Source organism: Oryctolagus cuniculus, chromosome 1, assembly GCF_051225735.1.
Source record: "Oryctolagus cuniculus isolate XC-2025 breed Fujian yellow rabbit chromosome 1, ASM5122573v1, whole genome shotgun sequence".
NCBI lineage: Eukaryota > Metazoa > Chordata > Mammalia > Lagomorpha > Leporidae > Oryctolagus > Oryctolagus cuniculus.
This window is the reverse complement of record NC_142867.1, coordinates 86,874,850-86,892,883: the sequence shown is the minus strand read 5'-3', so window position 1 is coordinate 86,892,883 and position 18,034 is coordinate 86,874,850. Positions and strand designations below refer to the sequence as shown.

Sequence of the window (18,034 nt, the reverse complement as noted above, 5' to 3'; positions counted from 1 at the left end):
AGTCTCAGCTGTTCTGCTTCCTATCCAGTTTCCTGCTAACGCACCTGGGAAGCAGCAGATGATGGCACAAGTACATGGGTTCCTGCCACCCACGTGGGGCTCTGGGTGGAATTCCTGGCTTCTGGCTTCAGCTTGGCTCATCCTTGGCTGTTGCAAGCATTTGGGAAGTAAACCAGCAGATGAAAGGGCTTGCGCTCGAGCTCTCTCTCTGTCTGTCTCTCTCCCCTTCTCTATCTGTTACTCTGCCTCTCAAATAAATAAATAAATCTTTTTTTTAAAAAACAGAAGTTTTAATGTACAAATCTGTCTTCTGAGTCTCTCCTGTGTTCTGGTGTTGACGCACATCACTAGGAATTGTGACTCGGGTATCAGTCAGATCCCAGCAAAGGGCCTTCACAGAGTTCTGCTTTCTTCAATTGGGACCAACCTACAATTGTGGGGAGCAACCCGGACTGGACTGAGTTACTGGAATTAAGACTTATTCTATGCATCTGCTCTCCCACAATATGGCACTGGGAGAGGAGAAAACAGCTTCTACACAGCTGCCTCCAGTTCAGCCAATAAACGATAGGACCTGCTCCTGATTGGAGGAGAGCAGTGTACTCGGCGTGTGGGCAGCCGAGCACGGATTGGCGGAGGAGGACTATAAAGGAGGAGAGAGACGGCATGCACCAGGGAACATCTAAGGGGAACACCTGTGCAGCCCCCAGAGAGCCGGCCGGCGGTGTGCCGCTCCCCCGCGGAAGTGGGGAATGTGGCAGGGGGAACCGCCCTTCCACGGAGGTGGAAGGGTCGGTAGCCAACCCGGGAAGAACCAGCAGCAAACCCGGGGAGGGCCGAGCAGACGAAAGAACAGCGCAGGGTCCTGTGTCGTTCCTCCACAAAGACGGGGAGGACAACAATAAAGATGCTTAAGCAGAGAGCTGGGAGAAGAGGAAGGAGTCGGACATGGAACTTTGGAGTTCTCTTCCCTGCTGAGAGCTGAGTGTTTGATTTTCACTTTGTAACTTGTTCAGGATGTTTCAATCCACTCAGCCTCAGATTCTCTGATAATCAGAGACCTTGGCATAAGGTACCTGTAGGGATCTTCCAGCTTTAGCCATTTCAAGTCATCAAAAATTTTGTTGAAGATTTAGTTTATTTATTTGAAAGGCAGATTTACTGAGAGAGAGAGAGAGAGAGAGAGAGAGAGAGAGAGAGAAGATCTTCCAACTGCTGGTGCACTCCCCAAACGGTCACAACAGCCAGAGCTGGGCCAGGCTGAAGCCAGGAGCCAGGAGCCAGGAGCTTTATCTGAGTCTCCCATGTGGATACAGGGGCCCAAGCACTTGGGCCATCTTCCTTTGCTTTCCCCCAGCACATTAACAAGGAGCTGGATCAGAATTGGAGCAGCCTAGACTCGAACCGGAACCCACATGGGATGCTGGCATTGCAGATGTTGGTTTAACCCATTATGCCACAGTGCCAGCCCCCAACTATTATTTTTTAAATTTATTTATTTGAAAGGGAGAGTGACAGAGCTTCCATCTGCTGGTTCATTCTTCTTATAACTGCAAATTCCAGATCTGGGCCACACCAAAGCCCAGAGCCAGAAACCCCATTTTTGGTCTCCCACATAGGTGGCAGGGCCCAAACACTTGAGCAATCCTCTGCTGCCTTCCCAGGCTCATTAGCAGGAAGCTTGATCACGAGCTGAGCAGCCAGGACTAGAAGCCAGCACTCTAATATGGGACGATAATGTCACAAGCAGCGACTTCTCCCACTGTGCCACAGTGCCAGCCCTAGAGCCTTGTAAACTCCTGCAATCATTTATTCAGCAACCCCCTCAAGGACTGTGCTGGGCCCCTGATGCACAGCCAGAGCACCCAGAAGTACATGTCACCTTTTCCTCCCAAAGCTGGGTGGGGGGCTTATCCCAGTAGGTGAGGAACACAGAACTGGCAGCTAAAGGCTGATTTTGAGACCTGGCGGTGCAATTTTAAGCTGTGTGACCTTAGGCATGTCACTTGGCATTTCTGATCTTGGATTTCCTCAAGTTTAAAATTCGGTTTGTGAAATTCTCCTGTTAAGAGAGTAGAGTGGAATAAGGGGGTGTGGAAATGCTTTCTCATCTGAGAAACCCTTGCACATCATTTGTTCTTGTGACCAGACCGGTTGGGTGAGGAGGATCCTGTTTGTATTCATCAGAACTCTCTCTGTGGCAAGGGACAGGAAGCCAAGCCTAGCTGGCCAAGGCAACAAAGGAGTTTATTGACTCTTTTACCTGGGAAGATCCCCCAGAAGCTCAGAGTCAAAGGAAAGTGATGGGATCTAAAGCCCCTGGGAGCCTGGGGTCTGGGGCGCTCTTAATTGCCTCTGGTTTCTCCTTGCACAGTGGCCAAGACCTCCTTTTTCTTTGCAGAAAGATGGTCGGGTAGTGGCAGCTCAAGCCTGATGAGCCTCTGGGGAGAGTGGGTCGGGGAGGCGAGTAGGAGAGGGGAAAGCCTGGGGGTAGACAGCAGAGACGCTGCTGCCCACTACCTTCTGCGATGTAACAGCTCTCATTCAGACAATGTGGGAGCACTCAGTGTGCGCTGGACCCCGTTCTGGGCCCTGCTCCACTCGCGGTGGCATGTCCCAACCTTTCCGTGGATAAGCACCGCACCAGGAGAGTGCTAAGGGATTTATGGCAATGAGTGGGACAGACAGAGACAAGGCTCATTCTCTTCTTTCATGGTGGGGAACAGATAAACAAGTGATTAAAAAAAGAAGAAGCAATCCAAATGATAATCAACTAGTGAAAAGGTACATAGATGTGGTGTGTCCACACATAGATGTGGTAGTCCACACATAGATGTGGTATATCCATACAATGGGGCAATATGTGCCAACAGAAAGGAATGAAGTGCAGATTCAAGTTACAGCATGGACAACCTCAAAACTGTAACACTAAGTGCCCGCTGGTCCACATACTGTATAAATGTATGCATGCAGAAAGCCCAGAACAGGGCAGTCTCTGGAGGTGAGAAGTAGATTAGTGGTTTCCAGAGGCTGGAAAGTAAAGCAGTGGGGTGGGGGATGGAGCACCAGCCTATTGCTCATGCCTATAAGGTTTCTTTTCAGATAATAAAAGCATTCTAAATTCCATGGCTTTGATGGCTGCCCAACTTTCTAAATATCCTGAAATTCACTGAATTGGGTAGTTTCAACAGATGAATTTTATGGTATATAGAGTATATCTCATAAAGAAAAAAAATCAGAAGTACTATGTATAAAACATAAATGGGAGATGAAATGGGGAGTGACTTAAGTGGTCACTCTAGAATAGATGGAGAAGTCACAAAGACCTCTCTGCAGAGGTGGTATCAAAGCTGGGGTCTGAGGAAAGGGCCCATCTGGCAGGGCATGATGATCATTCCAGGCAGATGAGACAGCTGGACAAGGCCCAACAGCAGAAACAAGCTCAGTAGGTTCCAGGACTCTAGGTGTGTCAGTGAGGCTGCTGGGGGCAGATCAGTGGACTTTGTCAACAGCCCGTGGCAGAGGGATTTTATTCCAAGTACGGAAGGAAGTCACTGGAGGATTAAATGGGGCAGCAGGATCATTTCTGTTATATTTCTGAAAGATCATTCTGGCTGCTGTGGGGAGAATGGATGGTAGGGATTTAGTACCAAATTTTCTTTGATTAATTAAAGGTGAAGTATTTAAAAAGAGGAAAATAAATAGGATTGAATGTGTGCCTTAAAGGAGCTGCCAGTACAGTGGAAGAAATGATTCCTATGAGCCCAAATAAATCTCAAAAGAAACAGAATGTGGTAAGCACCCAGGGAGAGGTGGAGGAAGAGGGATACACGATGTTACCTGGTTGAGGAAGAAGCTCTTAGGTAAAGAAGTTGATTAACTGGAGCGTGGGAGATGAGCAGAAAAAGAAAAGAGGTTGGAGTCCTGGTGTGGTCACAGAGGTGAGAAAGCACAGCAAGTATTAAGAAGGAGTATGCCATTCAGCTGAGCTGCAGACTAGAAGACAAAATTAGAAGTGATAACAGATAATACTAGTAACACTTAACTATTTCTAAGGCCTTACTATATGCTTAGCACTGTTCTAACAGAAAATGTAGATTAAGACATTTAATTCCCAAAAGCTATTGTTATCTGTTCGCTCTGTATCAGTCAAGGCCGCAGCAGGAAAGAATGATACACTCAATTTAGGAAAATTCAAGGAGCATTTATTGTGAAAGGACTATTTACAATGTGTGGGCAGGGAATAAAGGAACTAGAGAGAGTACAGGCACCTATGACGAGCAGAGACAGAGCACTCAATAAATCAAGGCCTGAAAGGATGAGGGAAGGGAGAGGTTGCAAAAATCAGGAAGGACATAGAGTCATTTAGAGGCCACCTCAAGATAAGCAATGACCTTTGGCCAAGGGATACAGCCACCCTAAAAGTGACCTTAAAGGGAGGGAACCAGGGTTAAATACTCTGACTTTACCTTCTCCCTCCATCTGGTCTCCTGCCAGAGCTCCCAACTGGCTAAACACAACCAGAAACCAAAGCACAGAGGAGCCCTGGTGACCTGATCAATATAGGTTGACCTCCATGGTGGAAAAACCAAGAATGGACAGGTAGGTGCCCAGATACCTTGCCACAGATGGTCTGACATTTCAGGTGCAGTGTGCAGTATTAATCCAGCATGGAAAGAACAACTTCTGAAGATCTCTGATGGATGGAAGGAGAAAATTACACAGAAGCAGGAAGACTGGTAAGGAGGCCCTAAGGCGCAAATTCAAAACTATTTTTTTCAAGAGCAATTTGGAAGACCAGAACTGTGGGACATGTTAGGTAAGGAGATATGATGGAAAATCATGTTATGGTAAGAGAAGTGCCAAGGATAATATGAGAGTCTCTGACCTGGATGAGAAGAAAAGTGTTCTTTCAATTTCAGGAAATCTGAATGCAATGAAAAAGACCTGAGTTTGGGGGTTTTTGCATCCAGAATCCTTTATTTGAAGCCCACTAAAGCTGGCTAAAGTGGAAAGGGAAAATTTGTTTTAAGAATAGAGGATGATCTCCCAAAACTTAAGGGCAGAAAGTACAGCTGAGGTTCACAAGAGGCCAGAATCAGGAGTTGGCAAGAAATCAGAGTCCATGTTGATCCTTGGCAATGCTGACTTCTCCAACATCTTCACAGTCTCCCATCCCTGCCTCTCTTTGCTCCATTCGTGAGTCTTCTCACCCCTGAAAAAGGTTGTTCACAATGGCAGGTTCACTTGGGATTTCACGTCACTCCCAAGGTCAGCAAAAGCAGACTAGTGTCTGCCATAATTCCATGTCCTTGGGAGACTGATTCCAACCAGCCATGGCCAAGGGTGCAGGATCATGTAGTTCCACACTCATTCTCTGGTGAAGGAAGTTCACAAAGGAGGCCCATGTGTGCTGGGAGGAAATGCCTAAGAGGTGAGGAAAAGATGACCTCAGTTTTGTACATTTTGAGTAGGAGGTGTCTGTGAAATACCTTATTTGGACTACCTAGTGCGTTATAATTATTTCAACCCAAATGAGAAAGCAAATTGGCAGAATGAGAGTACGGTTAATGGAAAGGGAGTGACAACTGAAGGTGAATGCTGAAAGAGGGTGTATGTAGAGAGAAAAGGGCCAGTGCTGAACCTTGTGGAATGCTTCCATCAACAAGACAGGATGAGGCATCAGTAAGGTGTGCCAGTAAAGGATAAAGAAAAGGATATGTTGAAGGTTGTGATACAAGAATAAGGAGAATACAGGGTCAGGACATCGGGAAGAGAGAGAAGGAACTGGTGCATAAGGCCACCTGCTGCAGAGACTATGAGTTTTGGGGGTACAGGGATTGAGTTTGTCTCTCCAGGAGGGGGCCCAATGCCCAGTGAGGAGCATGGTGAAGAAAGAAAAGAGGTATAAGATCTAGCAAGAATGAGGTTCTTAGTGACTTTTAAGAAAGCAATCACACTGATGTGTAAAGACAAAATTCAGGATAAAAGGAAGGAGTGGGGTGGACCAAGCAATTGTGCATTTTAGTAATAGAAGGGAAAAAAATGCAATGAGAAGGAAGTAGAGTTAAAGAAATGGCTTACTAGGGTTATTATTATCACTTGTGCACTTTATTTTTAGGATGGGACACACTTGTACATGTTTGGAAAAAGAGGATATATTCATTTAACATAAACTCAAAAGATAAGCAATTAAAGGAATAGTCTTAAAGGATAAAGGAAGAGGTGAAAGAACCTTCAGAAATAAGACAGAACTCTTGTTTGAGGCCAAAAAGAGAAAAGGGAGGCTAAAGATACAAGGAAAATTTAGACAAAGGAAAGCAAAGTTGAAGAGATGTCCTCATTTGAAGTGTACCTTCAATTTCCCCATGAAGGAGAAATTCTCTTGTTGACCTGCCTGGGGCAAAGTTAGAGACTGAAAATAATGGAGAAGTTTTGGAATTATGACTGAACAATAAATAGGCCAAGGTATTGCCCAAAAGTAAGAGCCCTGCTAAATTTAGTGTGTATTCGCTAATGGCCTCAGTTCATATAATGGTGAAGCTTAGCAGTTTGGGAAAGGAAGCATAGTACAATGCAGATCCCTGTGAGTGGAGGGGTGGCAAGCGCACTGTGAAAAGAGCTTTGCCTAGCATCAGACTGCATAGGCTGGTGACTGGTAGGTCTGGATTATCAGAGGGGTGGCAGTACAGATGGAGGGAAAATGGGAAGCTGTCTTAGAGGAGGAGGTATCTGCTCTGAGACTGTAAGAGCATAGCCATGGTAAAGGTCAAGGCACCAATATTCCAATAGGAGCTCCAGCTTGGAAAAAGCAGTTCAGCTTCACTAATGAATGAAGAAGCATTTAGCAAGCTCGTGCTTACCACCGAGGGGAGGCCCCAGGCTTCCCAAACGGCTGTTGCTACATAGGCTTCTAATCTTCAGGGCCGCTGGTTCCCACAACTCCCAATGGTAGGAATGTAGACATTAAGGTTCGTCCTAGCAGGAAATGAAAAGTGAAAAGTAAATAGAAAACGAATCATGTATACAGTGTGATTACAACTCTCAAGGAAATGCTTCACAGAAAGAAGAAAAAAAAATGTAGGAACGGGGAAAAGCACCAAATGCTAATACTTCTGATACCAAGAGGATGCAACTATGGATGATTTACACTTTTCTTTCTTTCACTTTCTTTTTCCCCTTCTTTCTATGTTTCTGTGGGAAGGGTATTGGAGTTAGGTGGCACAGTTAAGACCACTAGCAGTTATGGACCACCCACCAAGAGCAAGACATTGCACTTGGTGCTTTCCATATAGTATTGCTAGTCTTTACAACAGGCCTTGTTTCAGATGTGAAAAGTGAGACGCAGATGCGAACTTTGCCCAGTCCCAAGCCCCTCTGGGTTCTGTCCACTTTCTGCTGACAGCTATCCCGACTCTGTCCGTGACTCTTTCTTACTGGATGTTGAACCTTGAACAAAATTCTTAACCTCTCTGAGGCTTAGTGTCTTCATTTGTGAACTGGGCTTTTTAAGAAAAAAAAAAATAGAAATAAAAATAAGTAAACAAACTTCAGGGAAATGGATTTGCTGTCAGCCCCAAATCTGTATTACAATTGCCAAGAAGGTAAAAGGGAATTGACTCAACTCCTGGGAGTGGATAGCAGAGAAATCAGTGTCTCAGAGTTCTAGAAAAGGACACTTGTTCCATGGGCATGGTTGTGCTGTTTGGCTCAAAAACCAAGAAAGCTCAGTGTTTATAAACGTTGTTTTTACTAGAAATACAAAGGTTAGTCTAGGTTTTCCTGATGTTGTAAGCCCAAGTACAAAAGGGCAACGATGAGGCAGGGTTTGATCGTTTGACAGAACACCTTACCTGTGCAGGGAGTGACACTGAGGGGCGCAGGAAAAGCCCATCAAGATGGGCTGTGCCTGATCTTCTCTGCAGTGTTGGCTCTGGGGGGGCAGGAGAGGCCACTTTCCTATCCTTTGTAAGTCAGTCAGTGTGCATGGTAGAGGTGTATACCATAGTGGCACTGGGGAAGAGATGTCCTCTCACCAATCTATAACTTTCCTGAAGTATGAGAGCACCAAGTAGAATCTGTCGAAAATGGAATTGAAAGTTGAGGTACCAGTTTTTACACTAGTAGATAAGATGCTGGCGTCCTATTGTGGAGTTCCTGGGACAAATTCCCAGCTTTAGCTCCTGATTCCAGCTTCCTGCTAATGCAGACCTTAGGAGGCACCAGATGATAGCTCAAGTAATTTGATTCCTCTCTCCCACATGGGAGACCTGGGTTGTGTTCCCAGCTCCCAGCTTTGGCCTGACCCAGCCCCAACTGTTGTGCACATATGAGGAGACAGGGGGTGGAAGCTCGCTCTCTTTCTCTGTCTACTATTCTCTTTCTGTTTCCCTGCCTCTGAAACAAACTAATAAAATTTAAGTTTAAAAAAAAATAGGTAATATCATATGTTCTTAGAATTGTATCTACGAATCACATTGAGTCTGTTAAAAAAACTAATTAAAATTTAAAATTTAGAAAAATAAAGTAGGAATAATTTTTTAAAAAGGTAAGTTTAATTAGGTGCAAAAATTTTTGAAATCCTATGTTGTTTTCTGATAATATGCATTTTCCATGAACATTTTGAAGATATCTCACATTACAAATGCCAGCTTCAAAGAGTTGTGATGAATATGAAGAATAATTTGAAAGTGACTGGTGGAGTGCCAAGCAGAAAATAGGATCTAATTAAATACTAGCTTTAATTGTTTTTCAAGTTTTTTTTTTTTATCCTGAGCTTGTGTCACATTTTATGGGTAAGAAGATAAATTATTTTGAAAGGTTTATTTATTTATTTTGAAAGTCAAAGTTGCAGAGAGAGAGAGAGGGTGTGACACTATGCATATACTTATTTAAAAGTGACACCCTGGGGCAGGCACTGTGGCATAGTAGGTTAAGCCTCCACCAGTGGTGCCAGCATCCCATGTGGGTGCCAATTCATGTCCCGGCTGCTCCTCCTCCAATCCAGCTCCCTTCTCTTGGCCTGGGAAAGCAGTGGAAGATGGTCCAAGTGCTTGGGCCTCTGTACCCATGTGGGAGACCCAGAAGATGCTCCCAGCTCCTGGCTTTGGATTGGCCCAGCTCCAGCCACTGGGGTCATTTGGGGAGTGAACCAGCCAATGGAAGACCTCTTTCTCTATCTCTCCCTTTCTGTAACTCCACCATTCAAATAAATAAATAAATATATTTTTAAAGTGACATTAGATGGCTGCGACAGCGATCACTGGGCCAGGCGGAAGCCCAGAACTAGGAGCTTCTTCCAGGTCTCCCACATGGGTGACTGGGACTCAGGTACTTGGGCCATCATCCGCTGCTTTCCCAGGCCATTAGCAGGGAGCTAGATCAGAAGTGGAGCAACCAGAACACAAACTGGAGCCCACATGGAATGCTAGCATAGCAGGCAGCAACTTTACCTGCTAGGCCACAACAATGGCCCGAGAAAATGAATTTTTAAATGCGCTTACATTTCAGAAGGGGTCATAGCTACAGTGTTGAGAAGGAGTGGTTACCCTGAAGGGAAGATATGCACCTTTTACTTTTTACATTTCTATTTAGCTATACATAGTACCTATATTGTGTTTTCTTTTTTCACAAAATAAAGTTTTTCATCAAAAAACTAATTAGCAGGGTCATCCTTAGGAGGATGAGGTACTCTCAGGCATTGCCTCTTGTGAGCTGCAATAGAGAAATTTGCTTAAAATGAAATATATGCCACAGAATTAGAAGCCCAAACATCAGTCACATAAGTAGTGTAAATATGATGCTAAGGCACCACAGCTAAGTGGTGGAAGGAACTCAGATGTCCACTGAAGGAAGGATACACACAAGGGAACATTAGTCTTAAAAGGAAGGACATCTTGTGCCATGCTACACTGAGGATGCTATGCTAAGTGAAATAAAGATAAAATTTGAGGACATTATTTGAGGACATTCACTCACATTTGAGGACAGTCAGTCACAAAAAGACAAGTAGTGTATAATTCCATTTGCATAAGGTCCTAGAAGTAGTCAAATTCGTAGAAACAGTAAGTAGAACGGCAATTACTAGGATCAGGGGGTGTGGATGGGGTTGGGGGTGTGTAATGGGTGGGGTTTCAATTTTGCAAGATGTATTAGAGTTCTCCAGAAAAACAGAACCAATGGCATGCATAGCACTGGACCTGGGGAAGTCAGATGGTGGAAATGGAATTGTAATGTGGAATTGGCCCGAGTGATTATGGAGGCCGAGAACGAGCTGGAGACCCTGAAAGCCGGTGGTTTCAGGTTAGTCTGAATCAGAAGGTTTGAAACGAGGAAGTCGATGTGTAAATTGCAGTTCAAGGGCTGGAGGAAACTAATAGAGCAGCTCAAACAAGCAGGCAGTAAGCAGAGGGGTCCTCCCTGCTCCATTTTTGTTCTATTTCAGCCATCCATGGATTAGATGGTGCTGGCTCACACTGGCAAGGGCAAACCACTTTATTAAATTGACAGATTCAAATGTTAACCTCATCTGGAAGCACCCTCTCACTCACAGAAATAACGTTTAACCTGGGTAGTGCAGACCCCCTCCTGGCCCAAGCAAGCGGACACATCAAATGAGCCATCACACATGTGAACAAGCTCTGGAGATGTGTTTCACAGCACTAGCAATATACTTATTTAAAAGGGTACTGCTGAACTGCACTTTTGAATAGGGTTCAGATGGTTTTCTAAAAAATCACTGGACACAATTGCCAATAAACCATGTCAACCTATCTTTACATGGGAAAACACTGACAGTTCATTGAATATGTCTGAAAATAAAGTTGAGCCATTTTTTTTAATGGGAAAGAAGGCACTAAATGCTAAAAGGTAAAAGGAAGGAAACTGGAAGAAGGGACTGTGGTTCTGCCCATAGCAGCCCAATGGCTGTAGAAGGAGGTTGTGCAGGGGCCAGTGCATGCCACACAAGTATAACAGTTCAAACCCTTTTTGGAGCAGCTGGCAGAGTGATATCCTTCTACTCCTGTGTGCTGACTCCTGAATCCCAACTGACCAGAGGGGTTTTCAGGAGGTCCATCTCCAGCCCTTCAAGCATACCCATTAACTAGCCATCTAGAATGTCAACCCACAACCATCCCCACTGGCCCAAAGTAGATGAGTCTTGGTCTTGCTTTTGTGTATCTGAGTATCACTAATGTACCACCTGCTGCCTCAAGATACCGGAGCCCCGGACAACCCTACCTCTACTCGGAGAGTCCAAATCTTGAGCCTTGACCAATGAGAAATGTCCTCAGCCAGGACACTTCTAACTGCAAATCATATAAAGGCCTAGCTGAAATTAGTTTAAAAATAAGGAAATATGTTATCATGTAGCAAGAAAACAAAGTTAAGTCACAAAATGGGATAGATCCAGGTGTGGTTACCAGAAGCTCAGCATTACCTTCAAAACTCAGGCTGCTTCAGTCTCTGCCTTGTCATCAAGGTGTTGACTTTACCCTCAGGCCATTGGCAAAATGGCTCTACAGTTCCAGCCATCGAATCCAGAGAAAAGAAGAACAGATATCTCTTCTGGGTTCTCTTTCCTAGTGCAGGAAATCTTCCCCTAAGCCCTTACCATACTTGCAAACCACCAGCCAGAAAATGGGGCCATGCATCCACTGTGAACCCATTTTTGCTGCAATTGGCTGACTTTAATTATTTGGGGAGAATGTAAATAGGCTCACAGAATAAACACAGCTGTTATATCAAGTGAGCCCCAGTAATTCTTAGAGCAGAACTCTGAGGCTTCCTGTGACCCGCTGTCAGCCCTGCCCTCCGACTCAACTCAATTGCAGTGCTGTAAGTTCTCAGCGTTAAATTCACAACTGGGAGAGGCAGAGGGAAAGGATTTTGTGGTCAAATATGATTGGGAAATACACACTCCACATCGCTTTTACCACTAGTCCATTTATTAAAAGTCCAACAGATTGCTTACTCTACCATTTTCTACACTATCTTCTCCAAAAAAATGATTTAAATTAGCATCCTGCAGAATGAATGCTCCTAAAACATTGAGAGGCCTCAGTTAAGACACACTCTTTCTTGGAAACAGACAGCATTTTACTCCTCCTTGTCCCTTAAATCTCAGCTTAAACTGCAGTTCTTCCTGGAAGCCCTGCACCCAACAGAAAGGAAACAAAACACTTATCCCACCGTCCTGTAATCGCCTGCTCTTTGAGTTTTCTCCCCTGCAATCTGTGAGCTCTTTGAGGTTAGGAACTTCATCTCATTCATGGCTGTGTGCCTACACAGCCCAGCATAGTGACCCGCGTGGAGAAGGCACTGAATGTGAATCAAATGGCCTCAATATGTGTTTGCCCGAAGACAAGAGAATAAAGTAGAATGAGCCACGATAGACAAATACTGATTTCACTCTTTGTAATCCGCTCTTGCCTCTGTGTAATCACCGAGCACCTCTCCAAGACTGCTGGAGAGCTAACTTTTTCCAGAAATTCCAGTCAGCACAAAGGAAGCCTTTGTTAACAGACCACACCTCTGCACCAAGAGCCTTCCTTATGGATGGAGCCTCGGCCCTTCCAGCCTGTCACTCCTATTGGAGAACCTGGAGGAGGAGGTGCTCTCCCTCCAGATTGGGCTTTGGGGCTGCCACATGACCCTCACACCACCTCCATAAATGGATGATAATAATCCTCTGGGCAGAGGTCACCAAGTTTGTAAAAGTGCCTGGAGCTGGTTGGAAGAAAGGCCTTTCCTAAGAACAAAGTAAGATTATAACTAGTGTTAAAAAAAAAAAAAGCCTCCAGCTGGCACAATCCAAACCCATCAGATGTGGGGCCCCAGGGTAGGGCTGAGCAAGCGAAGGAACAAGGGTGATTTGCTTCCCCTCTCGGGCAGCACACATAGCACAGAACCTGGGTGAGTCAGGTGGCAGGCTCTTGAGTATACATTCTTAATTGCCTAGCCAAGATCCATTGCCTGCCACCCCTCTTCCTCCTTCCAAATAGAAATGAGGTTTTGTTCTGGTATCCACCATCCTTCACACAGCTAATGCCTCGGGGGAAGCTGATGCCAACCCCAGCTTCAGCAGGTGACTCTAATTCATCTATAAGCCAATCATGGTAGTCCCATTCTCCTTGGCAGGCCTTTGTTTAGCAATGGGCAAATGACCTAATGCTGACCAAGTCAATGTTACAGTGAAATCTGCGAAGAAGCTTCTGGGAAAATTTTCTTGTTTCTGAAAAAGAAGAAAGCCTCTCTTCTTCCTCTGGCCATTACTGGCATGCGCATGCTAGCTGGTACTTCCATAGCCATTTTGTCACCATTCTGAGGATGAAGCCACTGTCAAGGTAATAGATTGGAGAAAAGGAAGCAGCCTAGGCCTTTGAAGATGCCGTTAAACCCTGGCCACACTATAATTTTAGCCCATTCCAGACTCTTTCTTCTGTTTGCAAACATTTGTATCATTGTTTCATTTGTGGTTTTATATCTACTGGCCAAAAGCTTTCTCGTTAATTTAAATGTGCAGGGCCCCAAGGCTGTGTCTTGTGCCTTCTGGGTCCATCAGCTTAGCTTGTCCTCCCCAGTTTTGAGCAGTGGATACCACTGACCAGTGTGAACTTCCATGACTTTGTGGTAAGCTGATTGTAATATTTTATGGCATAGATGAAACCCTCAAACCACGGGTACTTGAAGCTTGCATGGTGCAAAGTTGTTATTCCTCCTGCCAAGAGGAGAATGAGATAAAAAGCTCACCTATCTCTGTTCCTCTAGAGGAAAAAAAAAAAAAAAAAAAAAACAGAAAGAAAAACAAAGCTTCCATATAAATGCATAAAATAGCAGCTCTGCCCTCCTCAGGTGATTTCGGAGAGGGATGTGGGTATCAGTGATAGTCATACAGGTACTGTCGTTGGCCCATGTGTTAGTACTGGAAAGCTTAGATAGGTTAGACCAGAGAGCAGAGTCTGGGCTGGAGTCAAGGAGGCCCATGTGTTAGTACTGGAAAGCTTAGATAGGTTAGACCAGAGAGCAGAGTCTGGGCTGGAGTCAAGGAAAGGCAAGAGTGAGGCATTTACATTTGGTATTGTTTTGGTTCCCTCTCAAGTTCGCTAAAAAGTAGTGTAAAATATATAAACTAGGTAAGGTTAAATATGGATGGACATAGCTCTTCACTGACCACCATAAGTTTAATGGACTCTTGGCTGAAATTTGGGGTCTTGGCAATTAACCAGAAATGAGACAGCTGGGTAATGAGAGCCGCATGGAGCTAACATCGCTGGCATGTCTCTCTGGCCATGGAAAACACCCAGAAACTCCAGGTAATTCGGTCGTTCTGTTAGTTAGGAAGCCAGACCACCTGTCCTTGTATCCAGGCTCTGGATTTTAGAATTCTTACATGCCAGCACTGGGCAGTCTTTCCCCTTTTGTGTCTGCCTTTGCAGAGAAGTTTGCCACTTGTGTCTCCTTGAGAATTCTCATGGCCCCACCACAGCCTGCCACAGCAGGCAGGTTGTCAGCAGCATCCCCAGCACGCACTAGCTCTCTGAACACGTAGGTCACTGCATCTCCTAAGTCCTCGTTTCTTCATTTTTATTTCCCCACTGAAACCTAAGTTCCAATGACAGGGTTTTTTTTTTCCCCTTGGCTTTATTCACTAATATATCGTGGTTGTGTAAAACAGTGCCTGACACATAGTAGATAGACACCTAATAAACATATTATAAGCGCAATCATTTCTAAGGTAGAGATAAAGCAGTATCTACCTCCTAGGATTGTTTGGATATTGAAGCAGATAGTGTGGCTCAGTACCAAGTAGGTGCTAAATAAACAGTACTTTTATTACAGTTATTATACCATCCTTTGTCTGCTGAACAGGTGACTTGTTCCAACTGGTCCATACTGGCCATTCAAGTTCCATAAAAAGGATTTATTGAGTGACTTCTCTGTGCCTTCATGGAGCCACACACAGAAGCAGAGTTTAAGGACCCACTTTTTAAAAACATTGCATTAAAATACAGTATACATACAAGAAATGCACATAAGTGCACAGATCAGTGAGCTTTTTTGTCATTTGATCACACCCATAATCAATACCCAAATTAAGAACAAAGTGTTACTAGCACCCCAAGTCCTCACTATCACCCAGCTCCATTTCTTTTTAATATGTGAAATAAAGTGTATTACCATTCATATGATATGATTCAATGGAGCCATATTTCTAACTATGTACCAAATGATCTGACAGCCACACAGTTTTTTCCTCTATATATTAACTATTAACTACCACAAATCAGAGAAAGCATGTGATATTTTTCTTTATGAGTTTGGCTTATTTCACTTGGCATAATGATCTCTAGTTCTATTTATTTTGCTGCTAATGTCAGGATTTCATTCTTTTTTGTGGCTGAGTAATATCCCATCCTGTATATATACCATATTGCTCCTCCTTCACTTCAGATCTCCTTATCTAAGCCAAGGGTATCACCACCTTCCTTGTAAACACCCATCTGATTCCTATCTTGTCCTCAGCCACTGCATTCTGGTTGTTGCCAAACTCCGAGTCTCCTTGAGTAAGATCTCGTACTCCCAGCCTCTCCATCCTCGCTGAGTTCAGATCTCTTGGCCTCTCACCAGGACAGGTGCAGCCTCTGATCTTCTGCCTTCCCCTCCAACTCTCTCATGCCAATCTTTGTCCTCTGTTCCTCCTATCACTCTCCTCTTCCCAAACTTCAAGCTTTCCCAGTTACTTACAAAATCAAGAACAACTTTTCAGCAAGCTGTTCAACAAAGCCCCACACTCCTTTTCTTCTCTCTTCTCGCCCCGTTTCTCACTCCTTCCTTCACCCTGTGGCCACCATTCCCCAATATGCCCAGGCAGAGTCATGCTGACCCTATTGCACCTTTGTTTAAAGGCATCCTTTTGCATGAAGTACACTTTCCCCTCATCTCCGGCTATGCTGGTTGTTCTCAGCTGAGCAATCTTGCTCTCAAAGGGTGGTTGGCAGTGTCTGGAGACATTTTTGCTTGTTGCATTTGGGGCTGAGCATCCTACTGGCATCTGCTAGGGAAAGGCCAAGGATGTTTCTGCACGTCCTACAATGAGCAGCAGAGCACCCCGCCACACACGCACAATCAACCAGACCCAGACATCAACAGTGTCTAGGTGTGAATTCCAGTCACGCTTCAGGACCTTCCTGAATGCCGTGAGGACTCCGCAGAAGATGTAAGAATGGGAGCAGAGGGCCTGCTCCTCTAATTTTGTTCAGCTTTGACAACCCCATCAGTCCTCTCTGGCTTTCCAAAACTACAGGCCCATTCACTATATTTCAGTATCTCTCTTCTTGCAGAAAAGAAAGATCTAGAATTCACTCACATGAAACCACAAGCGGGGAGCAGGTGCTTGTTGCAGTGGTGAAGATGCCTCTTGCGATGCCTGCAGAGCACCTGGGTCTCGGTCCTGATCCAGCTTCTGATTCCAGCTTCCCACAGAGTCACACCCTGTGAGGCAGCAAGTGATGGCTCAAGTGCTGGGATACCCATCACCCACAAGGGAGACCAAGACTGAGTTCTGGGGTCCTGGTTTCTGGCTGGTCTATTCCCTGCTGTTTCAGACATTGGAGAGAGGGAACCAGTGGACAGAAGCTCCTTCTCTGCATCTCTCTCTCTCTCTCTCTCTCTCTCTCTGTGTGTGTGTCTTTCTAGCCGTCTTATTTTGATTAGTTTTTTATAAAAATTAAATATCATAATCAGATAAGGCAGTGTCTGATCACCATGTGTCTGAATTAATTGCAACTTGTTTTAGTCCACATCCTAATTAATTCCCTTTTATTTGAGTTGGGGGGTGGTTTCTGCTAGAAGCTCACAAGTTTCTTCCCATACAAAGAAGGAACTACCCATCTCTCCCCCCATGCACTAAGCATAGTACTCCACAAAAGTGGAGAGTTTGATCAGTATTTAGTGAGTATTAAATGTCATTGAACAAAACTTCATTGTGCAGTCTCATCCCAGATTCTGCAGAAAAGGTTCTGATTGGATAACTGTATTCATTGTTTCTTTGCCTCAATCAACTCAGTTATAGCTCCAGAACATAGCATGGGGTTGGATGAATAATTTATTGGGTTCCCTTTTTTATTTTCAAAAGAGAACATAGGGCCGGCGTCACGGCTCAATAGGCTAATCCTCCGCCTGCAGCGCCGGCACCCCGGGTTCTAGTCCCGGTCGGGGCACCGGATTCTGTCCCGGTTGCCCCTCTTCCAGGCCAGCTCTTTGCTGTGGCCCAGAGTGCAGTGGAGGATGGCCCAGGTGCTTGGGCCCTGCACCCACATGGGAGACCATGAGAAGCACTTGGCTCCTGGCTTCGGATCAGCGTGGTGCGCTGGCCACAGCGGCCATTGGAGGGTGAATCAACGGTAAAAGGAAGACCTTTCTCTCTCTCTCTCTCTCTTTCTCTCTCTCACTGTCCACTCTGCCTGTCCAAAAAAAAAAAAAAAAAAAGAGAGAGAGAGAGAGAGAGAGAACATAGAATGATCCAGCTGGCTCCTCTCCTATTTCAGGTTAATCCTACTCCATCATTGACACACACACTTCCCTGAATCTCTGCCTTTGCTATGTCAGATGAGAAAGATGCCATTCTAAGAAACACCCCAAATTTCAAAAACCAGAGTGATTCTAAAAGAACCGCTTGTACCCAATATGAAGCCATTACTTCTAATTTGCTGTGAAGTACAGTTGAAGTTAAAACCTGATACCCCAGTCATTTCCCCTGTATGACACTGAATGGGACCACTCTCACCAAGGCACCTTTGGACTATGAGGACAAAAATCACCTGTTGTGCCACTGGCCTTCGCTCCCCTCCTGACTGCAGGAACAATCTGCTCCTCTCTTTGGAGGCGTTGTGTTGGTGTGATGGCTTGGTGCCCTCCCCTCCTTGTTCCTCATTCTACTGCAACTTGATGGACAGAATGCTCTCAGGAATCCATGAACAGAAACCTACTTGACTATACCATGGATGATTTCAGAGTACAGGCTGTTTACTGA

General features: G+C 44.9%; 2 long non-coding RNA genes across 7 annotated transcripts in view; one reads left to right on the top strand and one right to left on the bottom strand.

Moving 5' to 3' along the window:
* Positions 1 to 18,034, bottom strand: part of LOC103349689 (uncharacterized) — a 109,151-nt gene that overhangs the window by 18,692 nt on the left and 72,425 nt on the right. For all 5 annotated transcript variants that reach the window (XR_016233905.1, XR_011390185.2, XR_016233908.1 and 2 more), the window contains exon 2: positions 6,864 to 6,978. This is a non-coding gene — a long non-coding RNA (uncharacterized LOC103349689). The remainder of the gene's footprint in view (positions 1 to 6,863; positions 6,979 to 18,034) is intronic.
* Positions 1 to 18,034, top strand: part of LOC103349685 (uncharacterized) — an 85,022-nt gene that overhangs the window by 11,923 nt on the left and 55,065 nt on the right. Inside the window, exon 1 of one of the 2 annotated variants that reach the window (XR_016233902.1) lies at positions 4,472 to 4,602. The exons of the other annotated variant lie outside the window; for it this stretch is intronic. This is a non-coding gene — a long non-coding RNA (uncharacterized LOC103349685). Of the gene's footprint in view, positions 1 to 4,471; positions 4,603 to 18,034 lie in introns of those variants that run through there. 2 annotated transcript variants of the gene reach the window in all.